Source organism: Vitis vinifera, chromosome 7 (assembly GCF_030704535.1).
Source record: "Vitis vinifera cultivar Pinot Noir 40024 chromosome 7, ASM3070453v1".
NCBI classification, from domain to species: Eukaryota; Viridiplantae; Streptophyta; class Magnoliopsida; order Vitales; family Vitaceae; genus Vitis; species Vitis vinifera.
This window is the reverse complement of record NC_081811.1, coordinates 13,637,212-13,651,629: the sequence shown is the minus strand read 5'-3', so window position 1 is coordinate 13,651,629 and position 14,418 is coordinate 13,637,212. Positions and strand designations below refer to the sequence as shown.

General features: G+C 30.7%; 1 pseudogene; it reads right to left on the bottom strand.

The window, feature by feature from the left end:
- Nucleotides 1-14,418, bottom strand: part of LOC132254011 (uncharacterized) — a 40,160-nt pseudogene that overhangs the window by 1,619 nt on the left and 24,123 nt on the right.

Sequence of the window (14,418 nt, the reverse complement as noted above, 5' to 3'; positions counted from 1 at the left end):
TTGCATTTTTCATGGGTATTCCCACTTGATGGCGTGACTTGTTTTTTATAGTGGAAATTTTAATTTTGGAAAAATTTGGGCCCTAACAAAGGCCCATATTTATTTGCATGAGTTAATTCCACAAAATCCATTTTTTTGATGATCATGGAGGAAGTATCATAGAAATATGAATAAATTCCATTATTTTAAAAAATAATGTATTCATGCTTATGAAAATTGAGAAAGATAAAGAAATTATTTAAAAACCAAGAAAAATAAGAAAATGCATGCTAGAAAAAAAATTTGCAGCAAATAAATTTATTAAAAACAGATTTTATTAATTTAAAGATATCTAAGGGTGAAATTTAAAATCCAAGAATATTTAAGTTGAAAATGGATTTGAAAATTCAATTCAAAATTATAAATTCCCAAAGAAAGAAGCATCTGGAAGAGGAGAGTTTGCATGTGGGACCTCTCAATACAAGTGGCATGTGTGGGGCAAATGGATTTGGAGAGTTGTCTTTTGTTACCATTTTCTTGCAGCTATCTTGCTGAGAAATCACTCTTTGAGTTGTGGTATTGGAGTGGAACCCACAAGCCAATATCTAGTGCAATCAATAATCAGCTTGAAGAAATTCAGAGTCACTTCCCACTTCATATCCAGTAAAGCCAACATGTAGGAAGTGATGGACATCCCAACAAAATGTGATAAGAACATGAGTACCTTGGTCAAATTATATCTTATTTCTGAATCTGAATTGTGATGACTAAAGAATGATTGTTGTTTAGAACTTAGAGAGTTTCTCATTTGATGGAGCCAAACTGAAGTCATCCTCCTTTGTACATCCTTCTTCAGCCTTAAAGATACCCCTCACTTAAGGCTAAGGAGCTTTTGTGTCCAAGGAAAAACCAAAGCTCCACAACCATGAGGGGGTGCATTGGATAAACTTCTATTCCAATACTTGTGGTGAACTGTGGTTACACCGGTGTGGAATCCATAATCGTTTCTTCCTTTGCTTTTGCATCAATGCGACACCATCTTAGGTTCTATCTCAATTTATTCTTTGTTCATTTTGTTTCTCATCTTTGGGATGCCATCCTAGGTTCTATATAAACTTTGTCTATGCTTAATCATTTGTTCGATTGGTTTCTCAACATTGGGACAACATCTTAGGTTCTATTTTAGAGTATTCTTTCTTTATTTGCCTTTGCATCAATCGAACTCAATCCTAGATTGAATCTAAGTTTCATCTCTTATGCTATGGTTTGTCATCAATAGGACACCATCCTTGGGAAACCATCCTATGTTCTATTTCAGTTTATTCTTTGTTCATTTGGTTTCTAATTATGGAGACGCTATCTAGATTCTATCTATACTTAATGTTTGTTCCTTTGGTTTCTCATCACTTGGACAATATCCTATGTTCTATATGAGTTTATTGTTTGTTTATTTGTTTTCCCATCATTAGAAAACCATCCTAGGCTCTATCAAAGCTTAAACGTTAGTTCCTTTTGTTTCTTATCAATAGGACCACATCCTAGGTTGAACCTTAGTTTCTTCTCTCTTCATGTGATTTCTCATCATTGTGACATCATCCTATGTTCTATCTCAATTTTTTGTTTTTTCATTTGGTTGCTCATCATTGGGACGTCATCCTAGGTTCTATCTATCCTTAATCATTTGTTCCTTTGGGTTTCTTAACATTGGGATACCATCCTAGGTTCTATGTCAGTTTCTGCCTATCCTTAATCATTTGTTCCTTCGAGTTTCTGAACATTGGGATACCATCCTAGGTTTAATTTAAGTTTGATGTTTTTTCCTTTGGTTTCTCATCATCGGTAAACCATCCTAGGTTCTATCTTAGTTTATTATTTTAGGTATAACCTAGGATGGCGTCCATATGGTGATAAATCAATGAAACTAAGAATAAAATTAGATAAAACCTGAAAGGGTGTCCCAATGATGAGAAAGCAAATGAACTAAGAATTAACCAAGATAGAACCTAGGGTAAAGACCTAATGATGAGAAACAAAAGAATCAAACGAATAAGATTTGATAGAACCTAGGATGGTGTCCTACTAATGAGAAATGAAAGGACCAAAGAATAAATTTAAATAGAACTACGATTGTGTCCCAATGACAAGAATCCAAAGGACCAAATGATTGAGTTTATATATAGGATGGCATCCCAATGACTAGAAACAAAATGAACAAAGAATAATTTGAGATAGAACCATGGATGGTGTCCCAGTGACGAGAAACCTAAGGAACAAATTATTTAGCTTCAATAGAACCTAGGATGGTGTCCCAATGATCAGAAACCAAACAAACTAGTGATTAAGCTTACATAGACCTAGGATGGCATCCCAATGATGATAAACGAAATGAACAAAGAATAAACTGGGATAGTAGGATGGGATTGTAATAACTAGTACTAATAATTAAAATAAGCAATAATGATTATTTTAGTACTTAACTTTAAACATGCACAATTAGATGTTAAAACTAGTTTAATGTTAATCCTGTTTAATTATGAATTAAACTTTGATTAAGGTTAAGTGGGATTAGTTAATGACTTAAGCATGCTTATTACGTTCTTATGGGCTGATTAGAGTTATGAAAACCTAAAGGACCAATGGGTAATTTTTAAAGTGCAATTATGGAAAGTTGGGGTTGGTGGCAGCCATGTGGCCTACCACCTCCTACTTGGCTGCATTGAGACCCCTTTATAAGGGGCTGCAGCTTGTTTTGCACCATTTCACTTGTAGCAGCTTGGGTTAGAGGGAGGATCTAGAGAGAGAAAGTGTAGATTTGAGGTAAGCAAGCATTTTAATTTAGTAATTTTGGTTCCTAATGGTATGTTATTAACGGTAAATTTGTGTAAAAGTTGAGTGTAATTAGCTATAAACATGTTTTAGTTAAAAAAAACAAAATAATTAATTAATAATTAAAATATTTTAGCTTAAGTATTTTATTAATGGTAAGATCAACATCTTTGCTTAGTTTGGTTTGATTGAAAAATAGATTATTAAAAATGTGATTAATTAGGTTTTTTGGACACTTGGGATTTGTTACTGGGTTAGGCTTTAGGAAAAAAGAAAATCAAAACAATTGGTGTTTGGTAATTAATATGAGAATTAAAAATTAATAATAGTAAGTTGTTAAAAAATAGTAAGAAAGGAAATTTTCATAAGTTTTAATTGAATAAATTTTCATGGTTAAGAAACCTAAAATTATATTGTTTTATTTTAGTTCCTTGTAATAGGTAAAGATCGCTTACATAGGAGAATCATAGAGGGAAAGTTTGTGTAAGGTAAGGAATTTTATACTGTTCTATGGTGTATCTAATTTCTTACCTTGAAACATGTACCGGAATTTCATGTCATTTCTATGATTTCATAAAATGTTTTAATGTGTTATTACATCTCGGTTTATTGTATTGAAATGTTACAATGAGATTGGAACGTATATTGGTATGAAGATTCATGGTTTCGTGTTGTGGAAATGGTTCATGATGTGGTTGCATTGCAAGAAGGAAATGGAATAATCACATATGATATTCAGAAAATTGATTGTGAGAAGTGTTTATGTGATGCTACATGCATTATCCTTTGATATAATGTTTATGTGGGACCGTGGGTCCTTGGGTGAAAGTTCCTAAAGCCCTCGAGGAAGACACTTCGATGTGGGTGTATAGGGTTGCTACCCCTGGGTTTTAGTCCCTAAAGACACAGGGTTGGTCCTGTCCTTGGGTATGAGTCCCAGAAGACATGGGGTTTGACTTACCCTTGGGTGATGCCCCAGAATAGTCATTATTATATTGACTTAGTATCTTATGGAGCATTGATATCTGATGTGTAGATTGGTGGGGGTTAGCAGTTTATTAGTTATGAAAGGATGGAAGAGGAAAAATAAAAATGAAACTAGAAAACACATGCATACATGTTCGATATGATTGCATATTTTATTAATGGTTATAAAATGTTTATATGCATGCTATTAAACGTTTAATTCAAGGTTTGTAAAGGTATGCTTAGGGTGGTTATAAACTTTCCTACTAAGTTGTGAACTCACCCTATCCTTTCCACCTTTAGATGCAGGTCAAAAGACCTATGCAGGAAATAATGCTTGAGCAATTCTTTACAATGATTGGATGCTGTTTGTTCGCATTGAAAGTGTTTTCAGGCTTTGACTTTGTATTAAAGACTAAATCTTTTTGTAGGAATGATGTAATATATATATATATATATTTGTAAGGTACACTTGTAGTATGGGCTACTCGTAGTGAACCATGAGATTTTGGTATATGCAAATTAATTTAGTACATGTTTCTTTTGTGAAACGAAACATATTTTGTTAATTGATAGTTACGAAGTTTAATACAAGATGTACTCTTTATAATAGGTTTTGCATATCCTCTTTTTGCACAAAATTAAACAGGAACTCAATATTTAAATTATTGTATCCCCATATTTTTAAGGGCACTTATACTGTATTTGAGTATCAATTGTTCAGTTAATGATAATAATAAAAAAAATGAGGTGTGATAGGTGTCGCATTGATTCGAAAGAAAATAAAGAAACGATTATGGTTAGAAAGTGTTTAGGATGGCTTTATAATGAAGAAAAACCAAAGGAACAAAGAATAAACTAAGATAAAACCTAGGATAATTTCCAAATGATGAGAAAAGAAAGGAACAAAGAGGAAGAATCGATTAAGCTTAGATAGAACCTAGGATTGCATCCCAATTATTTGAAACCAAACGAACAAAGAATAAACTGAGATAATAAATACGATGGTGTCGCATTGATGCGATAGAAAAGGAAGAAACAATTAAGGTTAGAAAGAACATAGGATGGCATCCTAATAATTAGAAACAAAGGAACAAAGAATTAAACTAAGATAGAACCTAGGATGGTGTCCCAATGATGAGAAACCAAATGAATAACTAATAAACTATGATAGAACTCAAGATGGTGTTGCATTAATGCAAAGGCAAAGGAAAAAACAATTAAGGTTAGATAGAACACAGGATGACATCCTAACGATGAGAAACCAAATGAACAAACAATTAAGGTTAGAACCTAGGATGGTGTCCTAATGATGAGAAACTAAACGAACAAACGATTAAGCTTTAGATAGAACATAAGATGACACCCCAATGATGAGAAACGAAATGAACAAAAAATAAAATTAGATAGAACCTAGGATTGTCCCAATGCTGAGAAATCAAAGGAACAAACGATTAAACTTAGATAGAACCTAGGATGGCGTTCCAATGATGAGAAACCAAATGAACAAAGAATAAAATGAGATAGAACCCAGGATGGTGTAGCATTTATGCGAAAGCAAAGGAGGAAACGATTAAGGTTAGATAGAACATAGGATGGTGTCCTAATGATGAGAAACGAAAGAAACAAAGAATAAACTAAGATAGAACCTAGGATGTTGTCCACATGATGAGAAACGAAAGAAACAAAGAATAAACTAAGATAGAACCTAGGATGTTGTCCACATGATGAGAAACCAAAGTAACAAACAATAAAGCTTAAATAGAACCTAGGATGGTGTCCTAATGATGAGAATCCAAATAAACAAATAATTAAGCTTAGATAGAACTTAGGATGGCATGATAATGATGAGAAACGAAATGAACCAAGAATAAAATGAGATAGAACCTAGGATTGTGTCCAAATGATGAGATACCAAAAGAACAAACGATTAAGCTTAGGTAGAACTTGGGATGGTGTCCCAATGATGAGAAACCAAATTAACAAATAATAAATGGAGATGAACCTAGGAATGTGTCATAATGATGAGAAACCAAAGGACCAAATGATTAAGTTTAGATAGACTCCAGGATGACGTCCTAATGATGAGGAACCAAATGAAAAAAGAATAAACTAAGATAGAACCTAAGGATGATAAGAAACCAAAGGAACAAATGATTAAGCTTAGATAGAACCTAGGATGATGTCCTAATGATGATAAATCAATGAAGCTAAGAATAAACATAGATAGAATCTAAAATGGTGTTCCAATTATGGGAAAGCAAATGAAATAAGAATAAACTAAGATAGCACCTATGATGGCAACCCAATGATAAGAAACCAAAGGAACAAACGAATAAGGTTAGATAGAACCCAAGATGGTGTCCTAATGATGACAAATGAAAGGACCAAAGAATAAACTTAGAACCTGCAATCTTGTCCCAATGACAAGAATCCAAAGAACCAAATGATTAAGCTTAGATAGACTCTAGGATTACATCCCAATGACTAGAAATAAACTTGTAACACCTAGTACTAATGAATTAAATAGGCAATAATGATTATTTTAGTACTTAACTTTAAGCTTGCTTAATTAGATGTTAAAACTAGTTTAGTGCTAATCATGTTTAATTATGAATTAAACTTTGATTAAGGTTAAGTGGGATTAGTTAATGACCTAAGCATGCTTATTAGGTTCTTAGGGACTAATTAGGGTTATGAAAACCTAAAGGACTAATGGGCAATTATGGGTTTTATTTTTGATAACTTGAAGGACTAAAGTGCAAAATTGGGAAATTGGAGTTAGTGGAATGCCACCTCCTACTTGGGTGGATTGGTGGCAGCCATGTGGGCTGCCACATGGCTGCCACCTCGTGCTTGGGTGCATGGAGACCCCTTTATAAGGGGGCTGCAGCTCGTTTTGCACCATTTCACCTGCAGCAACTTGGGTTAGAGAGAGAAAGTGTAGATTTGAGGTAAGCAAGTTGTTTAATTTTGTAATTTTCGTTTATTTTGGTTCATAATGGTATGTTGAAAAGAATTAACGGTAAAAGTTGAGTATAATTAGCTATAAACCCGTTTTAGCTAAAAATCACAATTCATTAAAGATTAAAGTACTTTAACTTTAGTATTTTATTAATGGTAAGATCAGCATAAATCTTTGTTTAATTTGGTTTGATTGAAAAATAGATTAGTAAACATGTGATGAATTGGGTTATTTGGACACTTGGGATTTGTTAATAGGTTAGGCTTTAAGAAAATCAAATGAATTAGTGTTTGGTAATTAATTAGGGAAATTAATATGCATTGTAAATATTGTTTAATTCAATTCAAATTTGATCTGAAAACATGTAGGATATAGATTAGAGAATGTGAGAATTAAAAATTTGCAACAATAAACTATATAAATTTTCATGGTTAGGAAACCTAAATTATGTTGTTTCATTTCAGTTCCTCGTAATAGGCAAAGATCGCCTACTTAGAAGAAACACAAAAAGGAAGTCGGTGTAAGGTAGGAAATTTTATGCTATTCTATGGTGTATCTGATTTCTTTCCTTGAATTATTTGTTGGAATTTTATGTTATTTCTATGATTTCATAAAATCTTTTAAAGTGTCATTGCATCTCGGTTTATTGCATTGAAATGTTACCATGATGTTGGAACGTATATTGGTATGAAGATTCGTGGTTTTGTGTTGTCGAAATGGTTTATGGTGTGATTGCATTGCAAGAAGGATATGGAATTATCACAGATCATATTCAGAGAATTTATTGGTGGCGAAGTGCTTATGTGATGCTACAGGCCTTATCATTTGATATATTGTTTATGTGGGACCGTGGGTCCTTGGGTGAAAGTCCCTAAAGCCCTCGAGGAAGACACTCTGATGTGGGTGTATGGGGTTGGTCCTGCCCCTGGGTTTTAGTCCCTAAAGACACGGGGTTGGTCCTGCCCTTGGGTATGAGTCCCAAAAGACACAAGGTATGACTTGCCCTTGGGTGATGTCCCAGAATAGTCATTATTATATTGATCGAGTGTCTTGTGGAGCATTGATATCAGCTGTGTAGATTGTTAGGAGTCAGCAATTTATCAGTTGTGAAAGGATGGATGGCGAAAAGCAATGATGAAACCAACAAACACATGCATACATATTTGACATGATTACACATTTGTTAATGGTTATGAAATGTTTATCATGCATGTTTATTAAACGTTTAATTCAAGGTTTTTAAGGGTATACTTAGGATGATTATAAACTTTACTGAGTTGTGAACTCACCCTATCCCTTCCACCTCTAGATGCAGGTCAGAAGACCTATGCAGGAAAGAATGCTTGAGCAATGCTTTACTATGATTGGATGTTGTTTGCTCATATTGAAAGTCTTTTGAGGCCATGCCTTTTGTATCAAGACTAAACCTTTTGTTGGAATGATGTAATGTATATATTTGTCAGATACACTTGTAGTATGGGCTACCCGTAGTAAACAATGGGGTTTGGTATATGTAAATTAATGTTGTACAAGTTTCTTTTGTGAAACAAAAACATATTTTGTTAATTTAATAGTCACAATGTTTAATACAGGATGTACTCTTTATAACAGGTTTTCCATGTCCTCTTTTTGAACAAATTCAAGTAGGAACTCAACATTTAAATTTTTTAGAGCACTTATACTGCATTTGAGTATCAATTGTTTAGTTGAAGAATAAATAATAATAATAATAAGAAAAAAAAATTGGGGTGTGACAAAACTAAACAAAGAATAAACTAATATAGAATCTAGGATGGTGTCCCCATGATGAGAAACCAAAGGAACAAATGATTAAGCTTAGATAGAATCTAGGATGGCATCCCATTGATGAGAAACGAAATGAAAAAGAATGAATTGGGACAGAACTTAGGATGGTGTCCTAACGATAAGAAACCAAAGGAACAATGAAGAAACTTAGATAAAACTGAGGATGGTATCCTAAAGATGAGAAACCAAAAGGAATAAACGATTAAAATTAGATAGAAGTCAAGATGGCGTTCCAATGATAAGAAACGAAAGGAAAAAACAAATATTCTTAGATAGTACCTAAGATTGTGTCCCAATGAAGATTAATGAGTGAAACTAAGAATAAACTTAGAAACTATAATGGAGTTCCAATGAAGAGAAAGCAAAGAAACTAAGATAAAACCTAGGATGGTGACCCAATGATGAGAAACCAATGGAACAAACATTAATAAGGTTAGATAGAACCTAGGATGGTGTTCTAATGATAAGAAACGAAAGGACCAAAGAATTAACTTAGATAAAACCTACGATGGTTTCCAAATGATGAGAATCCAAAGGACCAAAGGACCAAACGAGCTCAACTCAAAATATCAATCCTAAAAAAAATTCTATTTTCTTTAAAAGAGTCATTCAAAGATAATAAACCCAAAATGTGAATTTTAACTAAATCACAAACAGTTAAGTACTACAATTATCCAACTTTGCAAATCAATCAAGCAAGCAAACTAAATCACCTTGCCTAAAGGAAGGAAGGTACTTTCTAATCAACCAATTAAACGTCATATTTTCCTCAACTAGTGTTCAAGCTTGATCCTCAAAAATTCTCAATGGAGTCGTCAATTTGTGGATCCGCATTTTTCATTTGTGTTCCCACTCATTGATGGGACTCATTTTTTAAATGATAAAAAATTATTGTTGTTAAAATCAGAGTTGCCACTTATTTTTATTTGTTTTTAAGGAAAATAAAATAAAAAACTAAAAGCCTAAGAAAAATGACTCCTTAAGTTTTGGATAAGGTGTTTAGCACCCCTCTAAGCCTTAAAAAGGTCTCTATAACTAGATTGAGGGAAATACGACAATTAATCGATTGACTAATGATACCAAGAAAGGATGAGGTGTTTATCTAAATTCAAATTACATGTTATCCATATTCAAACAAATATATCTAAGCAATCAATCACACGAGTAAGGAAGATAGACGTACTACCTGAGCTACAACTTAAGCGTTGTCACAAGACATCAAAGTTAGTTTAAAAAAAAAAAACACACACACACACACAACATGTATTTTACGATAGTAAGAAATCTAACATGGTGAGTCAAACAAGCAATCAAAAAGATATATTAAGCATGATAATGATCATATATGAAGCTTTACATAACTACTGGAATTAAGATGCAAAGATAAAAAGCGTACCTGAATAGCATAAATAGTCTTACAATGTACTTCCATAAGACATGAGAGGTTAGATCAAAGTTATAGAAACAGACAATAAAGAAAAGAAATCCTAGCATGCATGGTATCTAAATATTATAACAAAAATGACCAAAGTATAAGAAAACACAAATTATTAAATAAGTCATGTATACAACTCCCAAAAAAAAAAAAACAGAAAAAAAAAAAAATCAAGGGTTATGATTAAAACATGTAGCAAAAGGGGTAGCACACTATTATCAAAAGAAAAATTATAAATTAATATCTAGGAACATCATTTGATCATGAAATTAAGACAAACCTCTCTATTATGCTATATCACAATACAATAACCAAAGTCAAGCAAGATAAGTCAAATAACACCAAAAAAAAAAAGGCAAAGTCAAGTAAAAGTACAAGATTTTTAGCATGCGATCAAAATAGGAAGCATCATAAAACAAATCCTAAAAAAAATATCTTGAAGTGGAATTTAATTACAAAAATTTTCAAGAAACATCTCCTACATGTCTAGAACAACATAAAAAAGCCCAAATTGAATTTGCAAAAATATTCAAAGGTCACCAAAAATCATAAAAAAAAAAAAAAAAAAAAAAGACATACATGTCCTTAAAGTTGTCTAGTTTACAAAAATAAAAAATAAATAAAGCCCAGACTAGGGAGCCTTAGAAAGTATTTTAAAACACTAACTTATCAGCTGTCCAAAAATAGTCATGTGTAGTAGGCACAAATTTGAAAAATCATCTCTCTCAAGAAAACATATTTTTTAATATTATATGTCTCAAAATTCAATCTTAAGAAGTAAAAAATCTGAGGAAAATATCAAAAAGTAATTTAATTTTGCAAAGTACTCTCAAGTGTACAAAAGTAACCCTAAACAAAACATGTTGAAAGAGATGATCATAATTTTGACTTCAAGAAAATCTTTTTGACTCGAATGATATTCCAAAATCAAGTTCAAGAAGTAATGAACATCATAAAATTTTTGGAAATCTTTTTTTAAATACTCTAAATTATCAAAACGAATTTTAAATCCCAAGGGTCAATAGTTGAGTGGAAATCGAAAACAAGAATGAGTTTTGAAAAAATCTTTCATATAAGGATTCCATCAAGCCCCCATTCAATATCCATTTGTTTTACTTGTGTATTCCCATTAATTTGGGAGCACAAGTCCAAGCCTATGTGAATAAAAACAAAATTTTGAAAACCAACGAAGGAGAATGCAACTTAGATGAAATGAGTTGCATAATTTTAAAAGAAAATGCGGTTTTTTTTGCCTAAACCAAGAACAAATATTTTTTTCAAAGCCGTTTGATGATTTAAATACTTTTGAAGGTAATTTTAGGTGCAAAAGGAAACAAGCGAATTAAGAAATCCCAAACAAATAGGAAATTTTAAATTCTAATGTAAAGGAATTTGAAAACAAGACAAATAAACAACTTGGATCTCCTTTTTGGCCACCTTTTACTCAGGATCCAAGAGCCTCAATCATGATGGCGAAAATCTATTTTTTGTGAAAAGAAGGGAACAACTTTGATTCAACTCAAAATAGCAATCCTAAAAAAAAAACTCTTTTCTTTAAAAAAGTCTTTCAAAGATAATAAACCAAAAATGTGAATTTTAACTAAGTCTCAAACAAACCAATATGCTTTCAAAAATAAAAATCAAGACTTTTAATAGCATGAAATATAAGCCAACACTATGAATAATACATAACAACCAGAAAACTAAAATCCTAAGAATTTTCTAAGCTTTCAAAAATAAACATCAAGACTTTTAATAGCATGAAATAAAACCAAAAGATCTAGAACCTAAAAAATACCAATCTTCTAAGGATGAAACCTTTAATAAAAATAATCATCAAATTACAAATATAATAAGAAGGAAATTTAAGACCTAAGAATCAATAATCTTCCAAAGATGAGAATTTTAATAACATAGTGCAATCAAAGACATGCATAATAATAAGAAAATCTGAAACCTAAGAACTACCAAATTTTAAATATAATAATGCAATCAAATGCATAATAACAAGAAAATCTAAAAAATTAGAACTACCAAATTTCTAAAGAAAAGAACTTTAAATATAATAACACAAGAAAATTTAAACCAAAGAACTACCAAATTACTAAAAATGAGAACTTTAAATAGCATAGAGAAAAAACCTAATAACACAAAACCTAAAACAAGATGATTAAGCACTACAATTATCCAACTTTACAAGATAAAATTTTAATAGCATGGTAAATAACCTAATAACACAAAACCTAAAACAAGATGATTAAGTACTACAATTATCCAACTTTGTAAGATAAAACATCATGACATCAAATCAATCAAACTAATTAAACTAATTAATTAAAACTATAAAACTCGAGAATTAACTTGAATAAAATAAACTAAAATGACACAAGCTTCAAAATAAAAATTTTATCCTACAAAACAATTAATCTAGTGAGCTATAATAATAATAAAATTATAACCTTTCTATATGATACAATAAATCAAAAATGAAACTAAAAACAATTCTAACTTTTTAATATAATATGACGAACTAAAAAAACTAAACTAAAAAAAATTATACCTTTCAATATATATATATAATTAATCAAAACCAAACTAAAAAAGAATAACTTGTCAAACATATATAATTAATAAAAAACCAAACTAAAAAAAAATCAACTTACCTTCCCATTGTTGCGTGTGTGAATCTCTTCTCCATTATGGTGTATTGAAACTGACAACCGCTTTTCTTAAGTCCTACGTGCGGCTACTACCACCATCTTATGGTGTGTCCTATGGATATCTTTTTAATTGTGTATGCCAGCCTTTATGTGGCTGTGTGTGGAGAATTCTCTCCAATGGAGTCCCATGCTGCTGTTTGTTGTGGGATGCCGCCCAAACTGTGGTGTGTGGTTGCCTCTTCAATGCGTGCCTATTGCAACCATAATTTTTCAAAACTAAATTAACCATGAGATCAAAAGAATAATCAAACTAATGATTTTTAAAAATAACTAAACCAAGCATAGTATCAACAAAGCAACCAAACTAATAATTTTTAAAAAACTAAACTAAACATGAGATTAATGGAATAATCACATACTAATGATTTTTAAAAGAAACTAAACCAACTATAAAACCAACAAAGCAACCAAACTAATAATTTTTATAAATTAAACTAAGCATGAGATCAAAAGAATAACTAAGTTAAAGATTTTTTAAAATAACTAAACTAAGCATAGTATCAACAAAGCAACCAAACTAATAATTTTTTTAAAACTAAACTAAACATAAGATTAAAAAAAAAAACCAAACTAATGATTTTTAATAGAATTAAACCAAACAAAACATCAACAAAACAACCAAACTAATATTTTCAAAAACTAAACTAAACATGAGATTAACGGAATAACCAAACTAATTATTTTGACAAGAAACTAAACTAAGCATGATTTCAACAGAGCAACAAAACTAATAATTTTTCAAAACTAAACTAAATATGAGATCAATTGAATAACTAAACAAATGACTTATTAAAGAAACTAAACTAAGTATAATATCAACAAGACAACCAAATTAATAATTTTTAAAACCAAAACTAAATATGAGATTAACTAAATCACTAAAATAAGATTTATTCTTTTTTTTTAAAAAAAAAAACTAAACTAGGCATGACATCAACAAAGGAAAAGAACTTGTAATTTTTAAAAACTAAACAAAACATGAGATCAGCCAAATAACTAAACTAATGTGTTTTAAAGGAAACTAAACTGCGCATTATATCAACAAAGCAACCAAACTAATAATTTTTCAAAACTAAAGTAAGTATGAGATCAAAAGAGTAACCAAACTAATGATTTTTAAAAGAAACTAAACTAATGGTATTAACAAATCAATCATACTAATAACTTTTAAAAACTAAACTAAACATGAGATCAACGGACTAACCAAACTAATAATTTTTAAAAGAAACTAAATTAAGTATAATATCATGAAAGCAATCAAACTAATAATGTTTAAAAACTCAACTAAGTGTGAGATTAACAGAGTAACCAAACTAAGGATTTTTAAAATAATTATATCAAGCATAACATGAACAAAGTAACAAAACTAATAATTTTATAAAAACTAAATTAAACATGAGATTAATGGAATAACCAAACTAAAGATTTAAAAAAAAAAACTAAACTCAGCATAATATCAACAAAGTAGCAAAACTAATAATTTTTACAAACTAAATAAAGCATGAGATAAAAAGAATAGCCACACTAATGATTTTAAAAAGAAATTAAACTAAGTATAATAAAGCAACTAAACTAAAATACTTTTTTAAAACTAAACTAAATATGAGATTAACAGAATAACCAAACTAATGATTTTGGAAAGAAACTAAACTAAGCATGATTTCAACAAAGAAACCAAACTAATAATTTCTAAAAATTAAACTAAGCATGAGATGAACAAA